Consider the following 7,311-nt stretch of genomic DNA (forward strand, 5'->3'; position numbering starts at 1 on the left):
GTTTATATAGTAATTATCGTGACCAAGCACCTGTTACCTAGCTTTTCTCACCTTTGGCTGTCTTCTACCTTTATTTTTGGCTTACTTTAATGATTTGTTTTCACTGAACATCGTTGATATAGTCTATTATATAAATTAGATAGCACACAGTAGAGAAATTGAACAGACCTAAAATGCCGCCACCGACTTCAAAGGTCTTGAAATACGAAGTGCTCATAATTCTTACAACAGAAACACACTTAAGGGGAAACCTCCCATTAGATCATGTGGTTTTATTTCTACAAAAGTGACCAAGGTTTTACAGTTATCAATGTACTTGTTCATATTTATTTACACTTTTACCGAGTACCCGGGTACTCGATCGGAAAAACGTCCGAGTAACCGAGTACTAAAAATTGACCGATTTGACATCCCTAATATATATATATATATATATATATATATATATATATATATATATATATATATATATATATATATATATATATATATATATATATATTGTAATTTTAATTTAATTTTAATTTCATTTAATTTTCTTAAATGACTGACTGCTGTTCGATATGATATTGCACTCAATATTCGTAGTTTTTTGAATCGTAAATAAAAAAAATATCTTTCATTTTCTAACTACAGCTAAAAAAAATTGACGTGATAAGATAAGAAAAAAGAAATGGTGATGAATGAGAGTTAACAAATAAGATTTAAAGTTACACAACACGCTAGAATATATTTGTAATGGAAAGTCATGTACTTTTTCTGTGCATATGTCTCAGTATTTGAATTATCAGTATTTTTATTGTCCATGGGCTGAGGTAAGGTTCGGGCCTTATTGACCATATACATGTACTGCAAATTAATTCGGTATTTTTAACGTTTCTTTTCTACTCTGGATCACTCACTGACCATCTTTACTTTCACACGTTTTGAAAGAAAATAGCTCAGACCTACTTCATCAAATGTTGTACCATATAGATGCTTGAATACAGAGTATTTACATTTTCCAGCGTAGACACTACAAATTAAATTTCTAATGTATAACCCAATACAGTTCATCAATGACGCAAATGACGTATCGGGGGCGCATGCAGGATTTGCATTATTTTACGAAATAAAAATACAGTAGTTTTAAAATACCATTAATATAATATTAAAATATTGAATTAAACAATTGGCAAATAGATATAATTTATAATAAATTTTTTGGATTTTATTACTCCGATCGTATATTTGATCACCTCATAATACTCAAAGAATGAATCTTTATTTTTTAAATATTGTCAGACAATTTTTTGCTTCAAAAATTAACCAACAGTTATCAGAAGATCGTTCGAAACCCATGTTATTTCATTCAAATAAAATTAAACAATTCTTATATCATAACGTTAAATGAAGAATTTGGTGATTCCAATTAACCTGCTTGTATGTTTATTTGGCCAAATTATTTATTTACATATATGCATGTATGAGAAGTACTAGTTTACAATACAGGCATATAATTTGAATCCGAGTGAATCTCACCTTCAATTACATGAAAAATAACCATGTAAAATTCAATAACGTTGTGTGGTTTTTTGTGTGTGGGGGGGTTTTTGGTGGGTTTTTTGTTGTTGTTTTTTGTTGTTGTTTTTTGTTGTTGTTTTTTTTTTTTGGTTTTCCTTTTGTTTTGTTTTGTTTTTGTTTTTTTGTGTATTTTGCTTTTTTCGAGGTGGAGTTGGGTCCACAACTAAAAGACATTGGTTATGTTAGCAATAAATTTTCTTTATATTTTTTTAAATTGTGTTTATGCACAAGTTTTATTGTAACAAAGTCCTGACAAATGGCAGAGGTACATTCTGTGGCAACAAATAAATACTATGATAATCATTGTAATTGTAATTAGGTGACTAAAATTGATCAGTAACATATAACATATTTATATATTATTCTGTGTGTGTGGGGGGGGGGGGTGGGGAGGGGGGGGGGGTGCGCATATAAATGCACATATACAGCATTTAGTATATGGTGCCTTGAAAAACACCAGTTCTGTTCCTTTAGAGTGAAGACTATATGTTGGTTGTGTTCGTCACATTTCTATCAGAACTTACTGACAATACAAAAATATTCTTCAGACACAATTAAAACAAATTTCTTTTTTATGACAAAATTAAAAAAAACATAAGTAATTACTTGCAAATTCAACATTAATATCCTGATTCGTCTTAAAGAATATGTCGGAATTCTTCATAATGTCTTCAATTTTAAGTTGGTGAAAGTTGGCTTTTGTAATGACAAATTATTTATCGTTGATTTTAGAATAAAACTATAATCAATAAAAATTAAATAAAATAAACTCCCGTCAGTACTTCAGTACTTTGTTTAAACTATAAAGCACAGGTATTATTTTGAAAAGAAAAGTTCCATACTATTATATCTTAGTTCTAAAATCTGAATTTTCCTATATATCTATACAGAGCTGTTTTTCTTAAAAAGATGAACGAGTTTCAAAATGGACATCCAGTAGTATTAATTAACATAAATAAAATAGTGTTTGATCTAAAACGAATGATATTGCAACTGCACACTTAGTGTCTCAAATATCGTATTTTTTCCAACAAAATACTATATTCTTACACATATTAACGAAAATAAAATTCCCATAATTTACAATTAAAAGCGTTTCATAAATATCTAGCCCAACGATTCATCTGTTTATTCGAATCATAATTCACTCAAACAGTTATATCGGATTTAAGTGTTTTGGTCAGTTTCTTGAGTATAACTTCGTTTCTTTCCTCTTCGTCAGGCCATCTGAAGTATTCAATGCACCACTATATGTTTTTCAGTTCCTCTGGAAGCTTTTCAAGAGCAACCCCATCTTTAATCAAAACCACAATAAACCCCTGTCGTTGATTATGGAAAGCATGGGTGATGGCTGTTTAACAGCATATGAAGACCACTCCATGTCCAAAAAACTCTCACTTAAAACAAACATTACTTTCCTGCACTCGTTAATACGATTCACAATCCCTTCTAATGCCCAGCGGCCTGGAGTGGAATTTATATCTGTTATCCATGATTTTACGTATAAATCTTCTAATTTTGGACAAAGTTTATCTCTGACCCATTCGTAGTCCGATTCACTGTATGATACATACACATCAAATAAAAACTCGTCTTCACTTTTTCGTAAAGGTATACCTTTCCATTGTTTTTTCAGTCTAAGAATTACATATTCTAGATGGACACGGTATCTTTTGATAGCAGCAATACTTGTGAATATTAACATTGTCAGAAACAGCAATACGGTAGAAAATATGAGCCAATCGTTTGATTGGCAGTCTAGTTCGAATTTCCGCCATATTTCGTCGTTGAATAAATGACCAACTTGGTGGTTGTTTTCCACACATAGAACTTTGCCAAGATCTGGAAATGAAATTTTGTGATCTTTCATCCATTTCAAAGACTGGATGTTTAAGCATGCGCAGGAAATGGGAATTCCTATTAAATGGATTGACAGATTGTTCAATGATTCAAAAAGTCTCTGGTCCTTCTTCGAAATCTTTGATATCAAGTTGTATCGACGATAGAGATTGTTCAAATTTTCCAACTGCATTAAGGAATCGTGGATGGAAGAAAACATATTATGATCTAGATTAATTTCTATTAAAGATTGTTTTTGGTCATTTAGTAGAGACTGCGGTAAAAAGGCTAAGCCATTTCGAGATAGATCAAGTTTTGTCAAACATTTGAGATTTTTAAACAAACCTTCGGCAATCAAACTGTTAATTAAGTTTAAGTTGACATTTGATGCGAATAACTGGCGAAGATTTCTTACTCTTTGAAATATATTCGGGTGAATATTTGAAAAGTTATTTTCAGATAAATTAAGGATTCTTAATTACGGAAAATTAAAGATGTCTTTATACTCTACAGGATAATTAGTTTTTTGAAGATTCAGTTTGCGCAAATTTTCCCCTGAAAACGTTACAAGTAAATCCCATCTTATAGGACGCTGATTGTGGATGTAATTGTAAGAGATGTCAAGTTCCATTAGACTTCTTGGCAGATTAATGTTGATGGAAATTTTTTTATATCCTTGTCGACGGTTGATATTATATAATTTTATGTTAATTGCAACATGCATTTATTTCCCGCAGCCGTGGCAAAGTTAAGAAAGCAAAAGAAGTCTCAAAAGCAACATATTGGATCTTATTAAAGCTTAGACTTAACTTATTTAGACAATTCCATAATATAGTTTTGTAAATATGTATATTAAGATAGTTAATTGCGTCCCGATCCATTACTAGCTCACTCACGCAGATATTGAAAAGGTACTTAACGCTCATATCGTTTATATTAACTATGTCTGATCTTATTTCTTGATCATTTGAAGACCTCTAGCTTTATTCCATCTCATCATCTACAATAAAGAAATAGAATTTGTAATGAAATAGATTATGTGTAGTTTGCATATGTGTTTTAGTATTTAAATCCCGCTAAGATATAACCGTAAATTGAAAAGAGCTGCAACAAATAAACATATAAATATGTACATTCATAGATGTTACTTTCAAGGCACTTCTTCTTCTATATTAGTCACATCGTTTGACTTTATCAGGTGTCACAAAGGGTCTGGGAAACTTTTTAATCAGTTCTTCTCTAATACATATGTCATGCCTTTTAAATGGGGAAATATCCCTTTTAAGAAAAAATTGTTTTGTTCATGTGACTGATTTTGATGACAAAACATTTTTTTTTCAATTTGAATTGAAAAACAATCTTTAAACCATGATGAAATTTAAAAAGCAAAATATAAATAAAGGGATTATTCAAGGAATGGCGTAACAGCAAAAAATGTAACTGGGCCATGTTGTGGTTAATATTAATTTTTATGAATGGTTTTCTTCAGAATGCTCATAAAATGACAAAATACTGTCTTGAAATAAACGCTTTCTCCGTACTAAACAATGGTGGAAAACGCGTGTGAAACGCTCTGCCTTTTTTCTTGTTTGTTGATTTGGGTTTTCTTTTTCAGAACTTGAAGTGTTAATGTTATTTGGTTTTTAAGACACACAATTAAGTGAGTGATCTTTCTTTCCGTCATTTTCACGCAATTTGCAACCTGCAAACAAAAGCAGACTTACTGTTTATGAGTAATAAATAGGGAAAATAATGTATCGTTTCACACGAATTTCGTTCTCAAACAATGGTCTTTTGGAGTTATGAATTGATAGATAAAGTAACTTAATTAGAAAATAGATATGAATGCAAGAAAATGAGTACATCTATAATGCTAAATAATGTTAACTGTTATATGAATAATATTGTCGTTCGTTCTTTTTCAAAGTTATAATACTTATATATAAAACGATTCAAGGCGTGCACCTAATACGATGATAAATCTTAAGGTGATAGATTATTTTGATTAATGTTGCTTGCCTTTCAAAAAGGAAATTCTCAAAACAGAATTTTGAAATGGAACCTACTCCAAGACCGCAGACACTTGACGTTAAAAATAGTTCTTCTTAAAGAAAGATAATACCTTGTATTATGATAATGGTCGCGACGTGTATAAAATAATTGTACTGCAGGGATATCTTGCTATAAAAATACTTTTTTTAACATCCGTCTTCACTGTCAGCAAAATTTTCAAATCAACTTATTCTTCGCCTCAATCCTTCAAAGAAGAGTGCATGACTTTGAAGTCAATATTAAGATTTGAGGATCGATGAGTATTGACTTAGGGAAAATTGGTGACGCCTGGGTCAGGTGCCTGTGTCCCAGATGTATCGAAGGTCTTCTTGGTTTTCTTTCCAGGATATCAGAATGGTTCTTTTCTTGTCCCAAACCTTATCAAAATTGAAAATGAGAGAAAATACATACCTATACATGTATCTACTAACGTCACTTTTTTCAACCTTTTTTCCACAAGATACCTTATCCGGGAATACCGGAAGTAATTAGCAATTATTAATTGCCAATAACTATATAGATACATATAGTATCAGGTGGTGTTACTTCTTTTGAATTTAACTTGCATTTAATTTTTTTTAACAATGCAATTATTTTCAAACTAGGACACAATTAATTCAGGAAATAAAAAATGTAAGCACTATTTGTTGAAATTACTATGCTTTTCAATATTATTTATTTTTATTTTTTCCCAATTTCCTTGATTTCATATCTCTTTATATGCTATAAAGATAAGATGGCCAGTGGAGGTGATAAAGCGGTTAATTGAAACAAAAAAGGAATTGACATGTAACAAACAAGAGATTAATGTTAGATGATAATGCTAAAAATAGTGGAATCGGAATTTCTAGGTGACAAACATAATTATGTACATCGGCACATTTTGTCCTTTATACCTACATTGTTTCATAAAAGTCCATGCAGCAGTTTATGAGAGGTTGCGCTAAAAACTAATCATCTCGATTTTCAATAAATGGCTAATATTCAAAAAGTTCAAAAGAACCCAGGAAAATAACAGATACGCAATTCCCTGGCAATATAACGTTATATGTGATGATTCTTTATATCTAGTAGACATTTCTATTTTTTCACTCTAACGCACTCTGTACATACCGGTATATAGAAACCGTCAAATCAAACACCATATGGTGTTGTGAAATCAAACTTTTCACGCGTGTTTCAATAAAACCAAATAACTATAATTGTTTGATGTAGCGGTTTTACTTAATTTTCATATACAGTGTATGTTCATATGAAGCATTCTGTTTAAAGCATACAAATTCAATGAGCTAGCTGTTTGTACCAATTTTAAAAAACTGAGAGAGTAAGTCTTGACCGAGAATACACATACATGTATCTTATTGGTAAGAGATGTATGTTGCCTGTGGATTCTTGACACACAGTCTCAAGTTCAGTGAAGAGGAAATCCATGAAAAGGAAAGTGAACCAAACTGAATTTATGTATTATTTCTGCAATTAATCACCTTCATATCCCACAAGAATCATCAAAGAAACATTTTTTTGTTTAAATGAGTGTACCATACCTTGTGTTTATTAGGTCAGAAAATTTGAGTTCTTCCAAAGAATTATTGCTTGCACTGGTTGAAACTTAAAAACTATGATGACTTTATTACAACAACAAATATGAATCATATTTTGCATTAAAATCTGTTATTTAATAGTAAATTACTCAGCTTCAAATACTTTTGTTTTCGCGCACATATTTGAAGTAAGCCACGTCTAACGATGGGATCAATCGAAAAAAAAGGATAACAATTTGAATAATTCCGCTTAATATTGATCACGTTATTCTATTTCAAATAGCGAAGAAAAAAATATTATTAGACAAACATCACC

The 7,311-nt window shown here is 30.7% G+C and overlaps 1 pseudogene; it reads right to left on the reverse strand.

Moving 5' to 3' along the window:
- Positions 1–2,300: 2,300 nt before the first annotated feature.
- LOC128185407 (toll-like receptor 6) lies at positions 2,301–5,086 on the reverse strand (annotated as a pseudogene).
- Between the last annotated feature and the right edge of the window lie 2,225 nt (positions 5,087–7,311).

The sequence above is a fragment of the Crassostrea angulata genome, chromosome 5 (assembly GCF_025612915.1).
Source record: "Crassostrea angulata isolate pt1a10 chromosome 5, ASM2561291v2, whole genome shotgun sequence".
In the NCBI taxonomy this organism is placed as follows: domain Eukaryota; kingdom Metazoa; phylum Mollusca; class Bivalvia; order Ostreida; family Ostreidae; genus Magallana; species Magallana angulata.